Genomic DNA, 18224 nt, shown 5'->3' on the forward strand with positions numbered 1-18224 from the left:
GTAAAAACATACATATGAAAATGAATGGGTAATATTTTAAAAAGAATTCCATTTCGGCTCCTTATCAGAGGGATGAATTTCTTGCATTGCTTGTGGGCATGATGAATAAAATCAGTCATGGATTAGAAACTAATTAAAGAAGAACGACTGGAAATGATTAGCAAAATTTGGAATTCGTGAGCTCATTATGAAACACCTGCTGGTAATTTTTTTGTTTATGTCAATGTCTTTTGCCTGTTGCACTAGAAGTTCCTGATAAGACCACAGTTACAATTGTTTGGTTTACAATTCATGTGAAACTAGTAGCAGTATGGTTGTGTACCCAGGTGCATTTAAGATGATAGGAGTAACATCCGAAAGAGTCAGTGGTTATAGATGTGGAAAAGTAGACAGGCTTTTCATCATATAAGGCTTTATTCAGAAGCCGTCCAGATAAATTAGGAAGATAAAAAAGCTAGCAAAAAAAAAATCAGAATTTGGGAGTATTCTTTAAGACAAAATAGGCTGATAAACAGTATTTGAAAGAAGTCCATCTCCCCTTCCCTTCCCAGGGGCACACAGTTCAAGCTTCTGACAGCTTTCTGTCTTGGTGTGTCCACAGATCACAGAGTATTCTGAGTTGGAAGAGACCCACAAGGGTCATTAAGTCCAGCTTTTAAGTGAACAGTCCATACAGGGATTGATCCCACAACCTTGGCGTTTCTGGAAGGTTTTTTTGGCACCAGGCTCTAAGCAAATGAGCTAATCTCAGGGTCATGGTAGCCCAGCAAAGATTAAGCCATAGTTGAAGTCCATTTTGACAGAAGAGAGAGATTTTAGAGTTTTGAAGCATGTGCCAAGTGCTGAAAGTCACACAAATGAGAAGTAAGAAGGAAGCCAGTCATCAGAGTAGCTTTATTTTGTTCATGGGGTTAACTATTGAAAGCTACATAATTGGAGCCTTCAGTTGCTAGCCTGCACAGAAGCTCACAAAATAGTTTTATTTCTCCTTTGTGTCAAACTTTCTACTCTCAAAACCCTTTAAAAACATTAATTAGCCTTTGCTGCCTCCTTTGAAGCTGGTAATTTTAGTACCATTATCCCTATTAGGCCTCGCCTCCCTGAGATTCAGCCACTGATGAAGATTTACTTATGTAATTCCCTAATTCCTCCTCTGTAGCTAAATTTGCAACAGAGTAGCCTGAAATTTAGAGTAAGTTCAGAACAACTTAATAATACACAGCGGTGTACGCCAGTGTAGCTGTAAACAAATCCTGGCCACAAGATCCGGTGAAGCAGTGCAGGGCCAGTGGGCGACAGACACTATGGGTGATCTGCAGCTCAAGCCTCAAATCCAGGCTGTTAGACCACACTTCAGAAAAAACCAAAATTCAGATGTACTTCAAAATCATGCCACACTCTTAAAGTGTTCCTGATCTAGCACCTTTCCTTTGCAGCATGAACATGGAGGTCTGGTGAAGAGTATGGCTCTCTTGGTCAGTAGCTGACTGCCAGCCATCTCTCCTTCCTACCATCCTGCCTCTACTTGAAATAATTATATCTGATGTATGGCAGGGATAATTGAAGTGCAGAAACACTGTGGAAGAGACTCTGATTTCTTCAACGTGTTAATTTCACTGGCATAATGTCAATTGGTGATGACTGAAAAAAATGCTCTTGCTAAACCCTAAATTAGATATTTTATTCTGAACACCTGTGGGAAAGCATGAGAAATGAAGGGCATGGTGTGCAAAGTAGTAGGAGGTAGTGGTTTGATCCACTGTTGTAGGAAACCAAAGTTTGGCTCTTCCCTCTGCCTGAGGAAACTTGGAACTCTTATCTCCTATCTTGAAGCACAGTGCTCTGCAATTTAATATTCTGTCTTAACCTTGTCTTTTGATCAACCCTGTTCACATATGTAAGCAGTTCCTGGTGTAGCAGTGGGAGTAGCAACATCTCAGCTTCCAGGTGGGCATCTTCACAAAGTTAGTGAATCTTTTCTTTTTCACTTGCAGGTTAAAAAGTCCAAATATTTTAAACACTGTTCAACAGGAATGGAGTAGGAATGTGAATCTTAGTCCAATGTTTTTTGGCTTTTTTTTTTTTTTTTTTATATTATACATGTATATATAAAATAAATCATAATATTTATATATTTATATATTTTTAATTATTTTATATATTTTTGTTACTTCATATCAGAATGATACTCTAAAGGAACTAAGTTGCTGACCCTCTAGCAAAATTCAAATTTATTTTTCTTGATTGCTGTTTTTTACTCCATAACTAGTTTGGATAATATTTTGTTTGTAGGATAGACAATAGCAGAAAAATTAACTCTCTTGATCTCTTTGTTATGAGTAGCCTCTCAAGTTAACAGCAAGACTAGAACTTAACTTAATGCTAGGCCAGATGAGCATTCTGGGGGACTCAGTAACTTTGTTTTTCCTCCTTTGAACTGAGTTATATTTAGCCTTAGTGCATTAGTTTTGTTGTGGCTGTTGAATTGCAGGTGGTACCCGTAAACTCACACCTTTGCTCTTGAAATACATACAGATGTTTTGTAGCAGTCATCTTAATTTTCTAAGAAATTTTAATGTTCTTCAAATTTTCTTTAGACAGTGGAAATGGAATAACACCAAGAATTGCATCAACTCTACACTTGTATTTGGTAACATGGAAATATGAAGTATCTCATAAAGCTTTCCGTGACTGAATGACAGGGCGTATTTAGACATGGAACACATGTTGTTAAAAACATGTAGATAAATTAAATACATTCTTTTCAGTGTTTTGCATTGTGGCTAAGGTAAACAGTTTTTACAGAAGCTGGGTAACCATCAAGTTTTCTAACTGAGATTTTGGTCTGAAGGTTGTAAAGGACATTAGGAGGAAGGAAAGGTGAATGTAAATTTTGGCAGTTGGACTTGCCTTTTTCAGAGCTTCCTGCTCCATTTTTCCACTCTTGGAGGTTTTATCTGGATTTTGGGGTTTTTTGAGGCACAGGAGGTGGTATGTGCTCAAGGAAGGAGCCTCAACATTGGGGCAAAAAGTGTGGGGTAAGGAGTCCAAGAGTGTCAGGAGCGGGTGCCCCAGGAGCTGGGACCTCTCACTGCATTTGTCAGGTGGAAAAAGAGGAAAGAATGAAGTTTGGTCATTGCTTGCTTATGAGGATGAGGAACAAAATGTTAGAAGGTTGGGTGAACAGGTCACTAGAAAACTAAGCTGGAGTAAAGAAAAACAGGTGATGCACTCTGGTGGCTGCAAAGGGCGAAAAGTGCCACAAGGCAGCAAGATATCTGTGCTTATGTGAGGCCTGAACTGTCCCCATGGACCAGAAAAATGTAATAGTGCAACATAATTAATGATAATAAGTCATAACTAAAAAAATCACAGTAACATTTCACAACTGGTCATTTTAAGGCACAAAAAAATGTTATAATCTGTTAAGAGTTAGTGCTAGAATGGTTGCCACTGCTTGCCAAAAATGTCTTCACTCACCAGTGCAGTCTCCTTCTGTGCATCTGTCGTGGTCACTGGCCAAAATGCAGGCTTGATTTGATGAGGCACAAGGTCAAAGGACAAGATTTTGAATAGTGGTTTTTACCTTTTCATTATAGGTACCGCAGGAGAAGTGGTGAGCCACAGTCAAGGCTCTGATTGCCACTACAATAGGTTGCTCTGGAACTTTGCAAGCTCCAAGATGAAACTAATGAGGAAAGAGAAATGAAAGAACAAAGTCATGGAAAGGTTGAACAGTTTTTTCTTAGAGTGCTTTGTACACCTGAAAACACCTAGGGGCAAAAGAATAAAATTGAAGTTAGCCCTTAGTCCAGCTTCACAAAATGACAGAAGGAATTAAAACTGTTAACTTTTAAGAAAAACTGCAGAATTTCTGGAAAAAATCTAAGAATACAGAAGGTATCTACTGTATCATAGCTTCATTTGGAGCAGTGGAAGGGCACGAGTATCCCTAGGGTTTGCATCCTTAATGCATTTCTTCTGCTCTTAAAAATTACGAAAGTAGGGATACCTTCCTGACCATAGTTCAGTGAGCAAATGGAGACGAAAGCAGCAAGATGTTTTATCTGAGTGATACCGAACATCTGAGGTCTGCAATGAAGTTGAAGGAAATGGGCATTTTGCCAAAAGTCACTTTCATGGGGAAGCATAGCAAAGTATGGTAGGAAACGCTCTGTGCTTTCCTCTATATCCATGCTACATGCAACAGGAAATATTATTGTTTTCCCTAAATAGTGCGAACACAATTGATTTTCTCTTCTGAGTGATCCATTGAGTTCTTCTGATTGAAACTATTTAGATTTCTAAAACAAGCATTATTCTATAGAGGCCTTTGTTGGCAGTAAAAGGGGTGTAGTTAGGGCGAGACATCACCATTGGGCTTATAACAGATTACCTGTTGTTTCCTTTCAGCCTTTCACATAAATGGCTTTTTTAATGCTTTTCTGTTGTATCTTGAGGTCCTTCTAGCAGTGATGAATGTTTTATAATTCATTATCGTTGACATACTGTGAGGTGATTCCTTTGAAAGGATATTTCTGGTTGCACCATAGCAGCTCTTCAAGTATGAAAGCTTTCTTTAGAGATCGTTACAGCACTTTTCAAGTCTCTACCTATAAACTTATGAACTCTCTTAAAAAGCTAGTGCTCTTGAATTTTTTTCATGATCTCTGAGACATGTTTGTTTGTAGCTTTTGTTACACCTATTTCCCTTTATCCATTTATGACCACAGTCCTTTTCACCCTCTATCAGTCTTGAAAACAGGAATTTTTTCTGCATGAGATCACAAGTTTGCCATGAGCTGAGGCCTAACAATTTCCATCTTAAAAAAAAAAAAAAAAAATTAATCTTACACATTAGACAGTGCCATTCTGGTTCCTGCTGCCAATGCAGTTTTGATATCTTATCTCAGGAACACCTTGAAAGTTAGCTACTTCATTTACTTGCAGGGAGGGATATTTTGTAAGTGAGAAAATCCTAAAAATTTGGTGGGAGTGTTTATCTAATTCCTTTTCCATGTAAATGTATGTCCTATCATGGTAATACATTATGCAATGTAACATTTATAACAGAAATTCTGACCCCATAGCACATAGATTATTCATAGCCCAACCCCCCCCCCCGCACCTGTGTTGACAAAATGACCTGTGTTTTGTCTCACCTTTTTAACTGGAGGGAAATGACATATTTTTTTCACTTCACGCCTAATAGAAACACCAAAGGAGATTTGGAAATTGAAAAGGGTGTCTTAGATAAATTGCTCTTTAAGCTGTCTGAACAGCGGAATGAAAAGAAAATGAATACTTCTTGTGAACAAGCACGAGTACTTAATGTAATTTTAATAGCTCCTTTTATTAAGAGTGGCCTATTAGAAGTTTTTAAGGAACCTATTGATTGTCCCTGTCTCTGGCTTTGGTAGAGTTCAGTATCTATAGTAATAGTGTGCAAAAAGTCATCTTATGCATCATACTAAGAAAATTAACTTTATTTGGCACAAATCACACTGCTTCCCCTGGTCTTACCTGCTGTTGGTCATCTCAGGACTGGACAGGTGAGCAAGGCTTACAGAAGTTGAACCTGTTTCTTATCCTAGTTGATTACCTTCAGAACATGGTAAATTCTTTTGAGCAAGAATTTATAAGCCTGCAGAAAGAGGTTACACAAAAGAAAGACGTTTCTTGAAACACAAGCATATCAGTCTCTCTACCCTTTCTCTTACCAGCAGCTTCAGATCAACACAGATGCAGTTATATTGAGTGGCAAGATATTTTCTAAATGGGGAATATTATGGATTATTATCACATGTAAGGCATTTATACTGTTATAATAGATTTTTTCCCTGGGTTTGAGCATGAGACTTTTATTTCACCACTGTGTCAGAGCAGCCAAGTGGCAGATGAAGGGCTTTGATTACCCATGCCGGATTTGTCAGCCTTTTTCCCAGGGCAGATGGAGGACAAAATACCTGAGGAAGCTGCATTGTTCTAGATTAATCACATGTCTAGCCTGCAGTGAGAGCTCAGATATTGCCTCTGTGCTGCCTTGTCACAGGAGACATAAAGTTATGGGAGGACATTCTGTCTTTTTTCTCTACTGACTCTCCTTCCATGACACCATGTTTGTTCTCTAGGCTGTTCTTATTATTAGTGGCGATCATCTTCCCCTTGCACCCCATTCCTTAGCAGCTCAGCCTGTGCCTTCCTGCCTTCCTCATTTTACTCCACCCATGCATCTTTTCAAAGCGTCACATTTTCTCTCTTCAGTACTCAAAGTCCTTACAGCACCCTTTCTCCATTCACTTTGTCTCACATGCTTCATTTTCTTTTCCTTGAGTACCTCCTACACCCTGCTTTTTTTCCATCCTTCTATAGTCCTTATTCTTTCTTGTGTTTGTCTCCCTGGTTGGGATGTTGTTAACTCTTGGAGAGCAGTGCTTTTGTGCAACCATGTATGCTACTTCTGCAGAATATCAATAGAAAGAATAGAAAAGATCAGAAATCTGTGCAAATGCAATCCCTTGAAGACTAGTGAGTTGAGGGTAGTGCACATGTAAAATGTTCCTTAAAACACAAAATAAATGAAAAGTGAAGCTGTTTATTTAGCTTCTCTGCTTACAGCTTTGGATTAGACATCACCATAAGCAGAAGCAGTCTGCATCTCAACTACACCAGATAAAGTTTGCAGCACCTGCTCTGGGATAAAATTTCCAGTTATTGCAGAAGGAGGAGTGGAAATTCTCTTTGTAGTTATGTGTGAAATGTATAAACCAGAAGTAAAACACAAAACCAACAATATCGGAATTTTTTTGTTGTGGTTGAAGGTGTGTTATCAAACCTGTTTTGTTTTAAGTACTGTTGGTTTTCATGGAATTTACCTTGGCTTTGTTTTATAATTTTGAGAAGTCACCTGGTGCATCCTTTGCCCCAAGACAGATTTAACTGTCCTTATCACGCTCGACAGATGTTGATCAGACCTGTCTTTAAACTGTTCCAGCATGTTAATTCCACTGTCTTCATAGGAAAACTATTTTAGCATTCATAATATTTGTAATACAATGGTGGTTCTTTACACAACAACATGACACTAAGGCTTGTGCTTCCCTTACTATTCACTCTAATCCCTACATATTTTTCTGCCAACCTGTTAGCTCCCCAGATGTTCCCCACCCTGAATGTCTTTGTCTGGGTAATTCTGTTTAAATGCAGTACCTTTCAGTTCTCCATATTGCACAGCATCTGATTCCCAAACGTTAGGCCAGAATAACCTGCTTTTTCAGTTCTTTGCCTAGTAGTGGTGATGGGTTGACATGTTTGGTTCTTCAAAATGGAGCCTTAAATGAAAACAACCTTTGTCTCTCTAATGGGTAATGATGCTATCTTCCAGCCCTATGCTCCTTGGTAACAGAAGCAGGCAACAGTCTATTCTTTACACCTTTCTCATTTGATCTTTCACCAAAAATCAAGCATATATTTATTGATCTAATATTTATATGTGATCCAATATGTATATATTCATACAGATTTCACTAGCTTTGGCAAGAATTAGTTTTAGGGTGTCAGTTTTTAATTGATCAGTCCCATTATATCTTCACTGATGTAGGTATTTTTTTCAAATCCTTCTGAAAAGAATATGCCACTGTGGATATTTGCAGGAAAGGGTCAGTCTGTAAAGAGTGACAGTGGAGGGTCCAGAGAACACCCTGTATTTACATGTGACCTTGCAAAAAAATGGAAGATAACTTAACCTGTCTCAACAGAGGTCATGTGCAAAATGTTAAATAGTTTGTTCAATGCAAATTCTATTCCTTGGATTGATTTGGCATGTTCTTGCTATGTAGAAAATTTTGCCATCCTCTCAAGTGAAGTTACCAGTATTATGAAGTTGTTTTATTCATAATGCCTTCTTTAGTCACTATTTATTGATTTCTGTAGTAGAGCCTTCTATAAATTTAGTAATTAATTACTTGATCTTGAACCCTGAAGGCCCTATTTATTGCTTGAAAATTAAGAAGTCAACTCAGGCTGTAAGACAACTGTTATCCAACCTTCCTTTCAACAGAATTGACCTGTAAATTTAAGTGGGTTATTTTTTTCTCAGTTTTATGTAATATTAATACCTGCTATTTTGTATATGCTTTGAAATTTTCCTGAGATGTTTATAAACTAAACACAGTTGCATTCTTCCTGTGCCTGATGACTTTGAAATCAAATTACAAACGATATTGCTCAGATTTACATTTATGTAATAGCTTTGTGATACAAAATTATTTCTGTGACTTGTTTTTCCTTGTCAGACATTCTTTTGTTCTATGGAACTGCATTTTAGAATTCTGACTTTTTTATTGGTTCAAAAACAATATCCTGAACATATCTTAGGATGGGGAAAACGCTATTTTTTAATACAGCTTTATGTAATTATTTATATACATAAATACATATAAATTTATATTATGTATGGTTTTAGATATTTAATATAATTTTTAATATATTTTCTGCCAGTTTCTTAATTCACAGACTATTTTATGATCTGTTTTTCTTTAATATGAAAGAATGCCCTATTCACAAACTCCTAAAAACTGAAATTACTTTCATATTTCCCCACCAACGCCGCCTTTCCTTTCCTCTGGAAAATACCATTCTCCATCAAAAGTTTAAAACCATGCAGGAAGGCAGATTTCTGCTGTGCTCATTTGATTTGTCTGTAAAAATCATTTTAGAAGTGTAAGGACATGCCATGTAACATACCTTCTGTCCTTTGTCATCACGACATCTCTTTCCGAAAACACGTTTTAAGGTAGTGGATTATGACTGCTCTGAAGAGGACAGACTTTATAGGAGTTTTGTCTTGGTACTGTGGTGTTACTGTGTAGGCAGACAGATTATTGTTACATATGATTCGCATCTGTGCATTGAATGCTAAAATATCCATTTTACAGATAGTTTAACAGAGGTATTCAGGTGTTAAGTAATTTTTTGGAAGACTTTGATGTAGCATCTATTGATGAAGATAGTTTTCTTGATTGCATATGGAACAAGCCTGTGATGAAACAGTGGAATTGACTGGATTTGACTAATGACAAATGATGTCTCTTTAGTGACACTGAGAAATAACACAGCAAGTGGGTGTTCCTGGTGTTTGCTGTACAGGATGTTCTGTTGCTTTTGGTCTCCCCATTTGCTTGACAGTTTGCTGTGGACCATTTCTGGATTTTCATTTGCCAAGACAAATTTTCTCAAAATTGCAAGAAAATAAATTAAGCTTGCAAGTGTTGAATTGTAGCAATGTTCATTCTCTGAACTTGATGAAAATTTCAGCACATTCATTCATATGTGCTTTCTGCACTCTCCAAGTGCAGAAAGAAGCACTTACCAAAGGAATATAAATTAGCATTTGAAGGAGTTGCAGCAAAAATTAAGGACATGCTGTTTAAGAGATGCTAAGTCAGAAGAAGGAAAAGAAATGTATACTCATGATGCTGTCCCTTTAATTAATCTACAAAAGGTAACAATTTTGTGCAGTCAGGAGAGATTTTTCTGGAGGAGCAGAAAGCTCTCTGTGAATGGTTCCCATTTCTCATTAATGCATGACAGAGCCTAAGTCTCCTTTGCATTTCTAGATGAGGGCCTTATCTTAAGCAGTCAGCAAGGCAGTGCTGATAATTTGAAAACATTTGTGTATACTGGGAAACTGACATATAGAAGTATTACATTATAGCTTCAGAGGGAATTTATGGAGGCCATAAATGTATTGGTTTAATTAGGGGCACAGTGCTGGCTGCTGACTCCTCCCCTCCCCTCCCCCTCCCCAGGTACGCTGTGATTCCAGTTACTTACACCTCCGTATGTCTTTTCTGAGGTGTGTCAGAAGCTTTGACAAAGCTGTGAAATACAGTAGGTAAGAATTCTTGTTTTCAGGCGAATATATTGAGAAACAAATGATTTAAGTAACTTCCTGAGATAATACAGAAAGCCAGTAGCAGAACTAGAAGAGGGACTGAATATTTTTATTATCTAGATGTCCTTCTTGCTGTTTTGGGAATGCCGTTCACAGAAAGTGAGAGGGGAAACACTTTCGTTTCTGTGCTGTGTTTATGGTGGGTTTAGGTTTTTCACTTGTGTTCACACCCCAACAGGACTCTTTTTTTTATCTTTTAACAGTTAATTCTCATTCTTTTCTTTGGGCACTGTAGGAGGAATGTTACGAATGTTTTTGGCAATTCAAGGCAGAACAGGCACAAGTAATAGCTGCGTTTTACTTTCTGTGATGTCATAGTCTGGGTCATTCAAGCTCCTAAATCCTGAAGAGCCTTGTACAGAGTGTTTGCAGCCAGAGCACATGAAAATAGTGGAGAGGACTCTTTTTCTTTATAGGTTTGCTGGATGAACGCTGAGTTACTCAGCGCTGCTGAGCTAGTTTATTGCAGGAAGTAGGAAAAGCCTTGCTCCCCATTGGAAGACTACAGCAGTCTGAGTAATGTCAAGTCTAACTTGGACACATCAGCACTGCACTGCTGCTGATTATGTCTCAAGCTGTTTCCTCTCAAGGAACACCATCTTCTGAAGCAATCTCCTGTGTGTTAGGGCTTTGTGCCTTGTTCTCTTCTGGCCATCACACCATACTTTTCCCAGTTTTTACTGTTCAGGTGCTGATCTGCTCCTCAGCACTACCAATGAGAGAGTTCAAAGCAGTATGACAGATGCAAACCCAGTGGCTGTCCTGGTGTGAGGTATAGTCTTAAGACTGAGTAGGTGTGGGATTAATTTTTCTCTTCCTGGGCATAGCAGTGCATTGTGTGTTTCATGGTAACTACATAAATCATGTCTCTTACATATGTAGCTGTGGAAAAAATCCCTGGGGAGCAGGTCCTACAGCGACAGGGGCAGTGTATAGTAAAACAGCTCTCAAAGGCAAATATTTCACTTGAGGCAATGCAAAGTGCACAATATGCAGAAGAAAGCTCTGGAGGAAAGTCTTTTCCTCTTTGAAGACTTTTACTTTCCCTTTTCATAGTGTGGAGGATATCAAAATGTATCGCTTTGTAGTATACCTGGAATTGGAGAGATGGGAGAAACAGCTGGAAAGAGGAATGGGCTCAAATTAGCCTTGCATGCCAGTCCCTAATACTGCAGTAGTCTTTCTGTAACTCATCCTATTTTACATGGAGTGCTAGCCAAAAATTTCATTATTTTTAATTCTGTTGAAAATAATGATTACAATCATATTTAGATCTACCAAGAAACTGACTTTCAAGACAGTAAAGCAAATAGTTCATTCATTTTTTATTCTGATCAGCTAATACATTTCTTTTTTGCAGTAAACTTCAAAATGTCTTTCTGTTCTCTAACACTGAGACTTGAAGTGATAGAAAGGAATGGTGTAAAAGACGAGCATTTGCCAGTGCTAGAGAAGCCAAGGACATACAAAGAAAACAGATTAATCTAGTGGCAAACAGGCAGAGGCCATGAAGAACAGTTTTTGCAGCAGATATCTTGCCTAGCCAGCAAAGGGACTGGAGCAGGCGTGATCTACTGAGATAACCTCACATTTTAGTACCTAAACAACAGCAGCAGCATTTTGAATCCTTGTAGGTGTTTCAAGGCCTTGTCAAGGAGGGGGCAGCTGCGGAAGAGTTGTGAGAATCCGTTCAACTGGAAACGTTGTGCTGTTAAAAGTTGGTGCTTCATTAGATCTGAAGGGAACTGAAGGAGTGAGGAAACAAAACTGTTAATATGAAAAGCTAATAATTGAGTTTATGTATTTAATAATGTCTGATTCAAGCTGAGAGCTGGGAGGCAAATTAGTTACTGCTTAAAAAGTTTAACGATAAAGATCATGTTAAATAAATTCTATCACCTTATTTAAGCTTAGGTTTGGCATTTTAAAAGACAAAGCGAGCCATATGTGATATGAAAACAGGCTCTGTTATAGTATATCCTTTTTCCATGGATTGTTTTCAGGAAGCTAGAATTGAGTATGTGTCAAGGACAGGGAAACACAAAAAAGGAGCATTGCTTCAAATCAGAAATTATTCACTTTTTGGCATTACAATTTCATTAAGATTTGGAGTTTGTTTTCAAAAGTGCAGAGTACCAGTAGATTTTTGACATTGAAGGAATTCTGTTAAATCCACTGTTGCAGTCGTAGGAGCCTTTGTGGAATTTCAATGCACGAGGGGTATACCTGGGTGTTGGGATTCCCATGAATTTATAAGGAATGTTGAATTATGAAGCAGGCTTCCCTATCATTGCTGCAGCACCCACTCTTTATTAGCAGTGACCAGTTTCCACCCTCTTGTCTTCTTTCCTTTTGTGATCTGAAGCACTAATAAAGAGTGGCCTCTGGGTATGCTGGGACAGCAAGTGATTTACTCTTTTTCCAAATTTAAAAAGAGATATCTGTCCTCTAAAGGCTTGGGTAGTTGTATAGAAACTGCAGTTTATGCACAGTAAAATGTGAAAGCTGCAGTTTCTACAGACACTGCAATACTGTGCAATGAAAAATGAAGATGTCCTGTGTTATTGACTAACTTGTCTTACTGCTGGTACTGTCTTGTGTGATCAGGATTTAATCCTGTAAAGCCTGCAAAAACATGCCAAGGTTTAAACACACTAGTGCTGTTGCCAGCCATGTGCTTAAATACCTTCTTGTCCTAACCCCTCAATTTCTCTGAAATATTACATTAAAAAAAATATATATATAAGAATTATCATAGATTAAGTGAAATGAAGAGCAGATGAGCCAGAGAATAAAAATTGATGCTGATGAATTTCAGTGTCTCTTTCTGCTTTGAAAGTCAGTGGACGTGCATAAACCCATAGTTTCTTTATAGAAGTGAGTAGCATGCTGAGCACGTTGCAATACACTTGATCTAATCCTTATTAGATTAGAGGGACCTGTTGGTGTATGTGAAAGTCTAGTGTAGCATATGGGATATTGTTCTATAGTTTCAGCTACATTTACTAATGTACTATTTTTATTTCACTTGTTTTTTAACAAAACCTTGCATAATTGACAACTCATTCTGTATCCATTGGCATTCACTTATTCACAGACTGCACATAACCTTGAATAAGAGACAGTATTGTTGAGAAGTCTGTATTTAGAACTGGATCTGGAACAATAAAAACTTGAAAAGAAATGGTTTATTCACTAATAGAGTCTCAGGATGTTGTAACTAAACCTTGTTAGGGCCATAACCTGGAAAAAAACCCTAAGGTACAAAGAGGAGTGTGAGCAGGAAAAAAAAAAATTAAGCCTTTGGTCAAGACATTTTGTTGCTGTCCTGATTAGGGCAGATTTGTTTCCAAGAAGTCTGGACTGCTTTCCCTGCTGAAGACCGTTGAGCAGAGGAATTTCTACCATGGACACTCCCATAACAGTGGCAGCACCTGCCCAAACAAGCAGGTCTTTGCTGCAAAACCCCAGGCATTTAGAAAGCCTTGCAGGTGTTTGTACAGCTTAAGTTTTACTTCGCTCAGGTTTTCCATACCATGGTAAGTTAATTTAGTTGGAGTGCCTACCAGCAAGCTGAGTCATAATGCTTACACAAAGACATTTGCAAAGACAGGGTGTTTGATGATTTGTTCGTGGAGCTTTGCATTCGTAATTTACATTTGCTGGAGGGAAGAGGAGACAAGATTGAGCACGCTCCCTCCCCGAAGCAAACCCTTGGCTTGTTGTGGGCAGGCAGCTCACAGTGCGCTTGCTCCCTGGGATTGCAGCAGTGACAAAGCAGAACTGAAAGTGCTTAGCTGCAAATTATTAACTGAAGTGGTTTGACTTCACTGGCTTTTCCTCAGTCTAAAGTTTGACTGCCATTTGGTTTAGATTGCAATCGAGAATTGTTATTGCTCACAGCAATACTGCAATGCTAAGAGGCACCAAGGTTTCTGGACTTGTGGGTCTCATTTACTAGATGTTTAGTTTATGTTTCTTTTGTACCTTTGCTACTGCCTTTCTCTTCGTGGGTTTTGTGCAGTTGGTTGGGGTTTTTTATGGTTTTGCTGATGGTATTTTATTCCAGGTATTTTATCCATCTCCAGGATGAAATCTGGCTCAACACTTCTTACCTTGAGGATTACAGTGTACAGTCTGCTTTGGTCTTTCTCTTACTACAAATTTCCTAGCTGTCAACATTTTCTTTGTCCATTCTAGTCTCGTGCTTTGTTATGTCACTGCCCGTAATACTTAATTTTTCTTTCTGGTTTTTGGTTGGTTGGTTTTTGTCTGTTTCTGTTCAAGGTACACACTTACTGGGAAGATTATTGGGAAGACCTAGTTATATAAAGTAGGAGTCATGATGAAGCCCCAGGTTTCTGCAGCATGACAGTAATAGGTGGCCTTTATATTGACCTTAATTTAAGTGAGCCTAATGTGGAGCTTGCTTGCTCTAGCTGCCCTTCAATGTGTTGTGGTTTAACCCCAGCTGGCAACTAAGCCCAGCACAGCCACTCACTCACTCCCCTGCCCTGGTGAGATGGGGGATCCAATCAGAGGAGTAAAAGTGAAAAGACTCATAGGTTGAGATAAAGACAGTTTAATAGGTAAAGCATAAGCTGTGCACACAAGCAAAGCCAAACACAAGGAATTCTTTTACTGCTTCCCCTGGGCAGCCAGATGTTCAGCCAGGAAAGCAGGACTCCATCATGTGTAACAGTGATTTGAGAAGACAAATGCCATCACTCCTAGTATCCCCATCCTCTTCCTCCTTCTTCCCCCAGCTCATCATGTTGAGCGTGATGCCATATGGTATGGTATATCCCTTGGATAAATTGAGGTTAGTTGTCCCAGCTGTGTCCCCTTCCAGTTTCTTATGCACTCCCAGTCTGCTTGCCGGTGAGATGCAGAAAAGGCCTTGACTCTGTGTAAGCACACCTCAGCAATACCAAAAATGTCCCTGAATTATCAACACTGTCTCCAGCACAAATCCAAAACAGAGCCCTATACTAGACACTGTGAAGAAAATTAACTCTACCACAGCCAAAACCAGCACATTCTCCACTCTATTCATTACCATTTATGTCATTCTCAGGTACCGCACTATCCAACACATCCTCATTATTTGCCACCCCCTTCTCATCCTTTGATACAATACACAGGTATTATTCCCCTGGCCTATGGACTATCCCTGTAAAACATCCATAAAGGTCCACTGTGTTTACTCAGGACAGGAGAGGTGGTGTGGTGTGTGGAATTATTGGGCACCAAAGCCAGTTCAAATCAGTTTGCTGCTGCCCATGGAACTGCTTTTTGTAAGACTTGTCCTCCACTGCTTTGTGTGGTTCCTGCCATAGTCATTCCTCTGATCTGCAACCCAAATTATGGGTTACAATGATTTAAACCTATAGCCATTACAGTCTCTGTCCCTTGTCCCTTTGAGCCAGACCATTGAACATTTCAGTGGAACGCCTTCCCTTGCTCCTAGCCTGGCTAAGACTTATCCATGGACTGCAGTCCCTTATGGCTGTGCTGGCTCCAAGTGGAGCCTTTATCTCTGAGCCACGGTCACTTTAGGGATACAGCTGCCCTGGCATGGGCCTATGCACAGTCTCAGTTGCTTTAAGGTGCATCTGCTCCAGTGTGGCCTTAGCCACAGCCCCTTCAGAGATAAACCTGCTCCATCATAGCCTTACCCATGGTTGCAGTCCTTCATGGGGAATACCTGCTCTGTTGTGAGATTATCCATGGCCACACGCTATCAGGTGCTCCAGCATGGATTTATCCACAGCCACTGATGCTTCAGTATCTACCTGCTGCAACAGACTTATCCCTGGGCCTCAGTCCCTCCAGAGGTGTTCCTGCTGCTGCACTGACGTAACCACAGCCACAGCCGCTTCGAGATCTGCCTACTCCCACGTGGACTCACCCACAGGTCGGGTCCCTTTGACTGAAGCTCACAGCAGAGTCCCAGCCAGCCCAGGCAGCAGCACAGACACGCAGTGAGTCCCTGGCCACCTGCCAGCCCCGGCACATCGCCACTGCTGTTATCACAATGTTCCCAGGCACAGCACAGTGAGGTGATAAAGCAGCACAGCAGCAGCGAGAGCAAAAACCAGCCACTAACGAGCACTAGACTAATGTACAGTCAGGCAAGCAAGGCTCCTGACAAGCACCTGCCAATTAATAGCTAATCAGCAATTACAGCTATAAATTCAATCTAGCACATTCCAGTCAAACCTTGTTTGTTGTTGTTATCTTGAACCCTGCAAGACCCATGTTGGGCAGCAGAAAGGACTGTTGTGGCTTAACCCAAGCTGGCAATTAGGCCCCACACAGCCACTCATTCGCTCTCCTACAGTGGGATGATGAAGAATTGGAAACAGTACAGGTGAGGCATTACTCCCTTAATGTCCTAGTTTTGCGTATTTCATCAGGACATTCCTGTAACTTATGTCCAACTCTCGTGCTGCTGGAATGCCTGCGTAAGTTCACTGTTTAATGCTAATAGCAATTTTGAGTGGACCTCCAAACAAAAGTAGTTATGCATTGCTGAGGCCTCTGTTTTGCTTCATGTGTGTTTGAAAGACAAGTTATAAAAATTCAAAGCATGCTGGCATTTTTAATGCCATAATTTGATTACCTGTGACTGCAGTACTCCTTTATAAGTAAAACATGGCCCTTAGTGGATAGGGGGAATAGAAGGTGCATGTGGGAGTGCAAAGCTGTACAGGCTTTGCTGGAATGAAGTGCATGTGCTACATGTACTCACAGCGTCACTGAAAAACTGTGGGTGGCTCTTGGAGTGCAAGACTGCCCTGCACTTGCGCTTCATTTGTTTCTGCAAGGCTAGCTCTGTGTATCCATCTTAAAGTCACGTGTGACCCAAAGTCTGGTGGCAAAAAAGGCTGGTTTCAAGTGGAACCTGGGAAGAAGTCTGCTGTAGTTGGTGCTTCAGGAGCAACTTCAGGAATAAGCAAGGAGAAGATGTTACGCGAGAGAATAATTTGTAAGGCTTTACTGCAGCACTCTTAATTCTCCAGTGAATAGTTGTGGATAATGATTGCAGATGACTTGCTTGGAGCAGTGGTGGCAGCTTTCTTTGCAGATTCCTCTGGCCTGAGTTATCTGTAGTGACTGAAGGACGGATTTTTGCTGAGGTTCAAATGCTTTGTCTGTAAGCAGCATTTAAGTGTCATGATTATTTTTTCTCTGCAGACATTCGTGGTACTAAGTTTGTTCATCATTCAGCAATTGGCCTTTTATTTGGAAAGGACCCTCACTCAGCCTGTGATGGGATAACCACATGTTGCATAACAACCCAACAAGGCGTACCAAAACTGTGCCTCACCATCCTGTGCTAGCCTGAAAGTGGGGCGATGCACTTAGATAAGGAGCAGCTATCAGGCCCAGGGACTGCACAAGCTGATCTTACCAGGAGGCTGCTGTGGCCCCGGGGGAGGGTTCTGGCCTCCACTGACCTCTTCTGGGGAAAAACTCTGCTCCTCCTGCTTTGAGCAAAGAAAGGAGCATTTTACAGTTGCTTGATGGACCCTCAGAATTCAGATTTGTTGCCCTTTAGATTTAAGCATCACAGAAACTTTTGTTAGGTACTTTTCTTCTGTTTGGCCTGTGTGCCAGGGCAAATCCCACCTTCTACCCCAATTGTTGGTCATGTGCAGTAGCCCACTTGTGTCTTTTCAGCAGAACGGCTGAGCTTTGCAAAAAGTGGCTGGAGCTCTGCAGCTGGGTTGGCACCTGGCCTACCGGGAGCTGTTAATGGCGTGATTGAAGCCTTTAATTTAACCCCTTACCAGCAGTTGTGCTGAGTGGTGTTGGAGCTGTCAGATGTCACTGTTCCACCATTACCCTGCAGAGCAAAGTATGCAGCAGTAATCCCACAGAGCAAGGTTCCTATTAGCTGCACCACCAGCTGGGGCTGTTCCTGTTAACTACTCCATCTATGGCATATGAATTTCTATCCCAGTCTTACTTTAAATGTAAATAGAAAATGAAGAATATTTCTATTAATGGTTGTCTAGATAGAAATTTTTGTCATGAGTGTGTAGAAGGCAATAATTACTTCTTAATAATCTCAAATAGGGATGTTGTGAATCTTCTGTGTAAATAACCAAATTGTGCCAGATAGTCTAATGGCATTCAATAATATTTTTTTCCCTCTGATGGGAACAATCTTCCATGTTGACTTTGAGCCTAAAAAATGCATCAGAGTTGATTTGAAATTTAGTTCTGTAATGATCATCATGTGATGACCAGTGATGAATAT

The 18224-nt window shown here is 39.9% G+C and overlaps 1 protein-coding gene across 5 annotated transcripts in view; it reads left to right on the forward strand.

Annotated features, from left to right (window-relative positions):
* Positions 1-18224, forward strand: part of SASH1 (SAM and SH3 domain containing 1) — a 538649-nt gene that overhangs the window by 448278 nt on the left and 72147 nt on the right. The window contains exon 1 of one of the 5 annotated variants that reach the window (XM_017736384.1): positions 8984-8988. The exons of the other annotated variants lie outside the window; for them this stretch is intronic. The gene's annotated coding sequence lies outside the window, so the exon portion shown is untranslated. Of the gene's footprint in view, positions 1-8983; positions 8989-18224 lie in introns of those variants that run through there. 5 annotated transcript variants of the gene reach the window in all.

This window comes from Corvus brachyrhynchos, unplaced genomic scaffold (genome assembly GCF_000691975.1).
Source record: "Corvus brachyrhynchos isolate BGI_N302 unplaced genomic scaffold, ASM69197v1 scaffold595, whole genome shotgun sequence".
Classification (NCBI taxonomy): Eukaryota; Metazoa; Chordata; class Aves; order Passeriformes; family Corvidae; genus Corvus; species Corvus brachyrhynchos.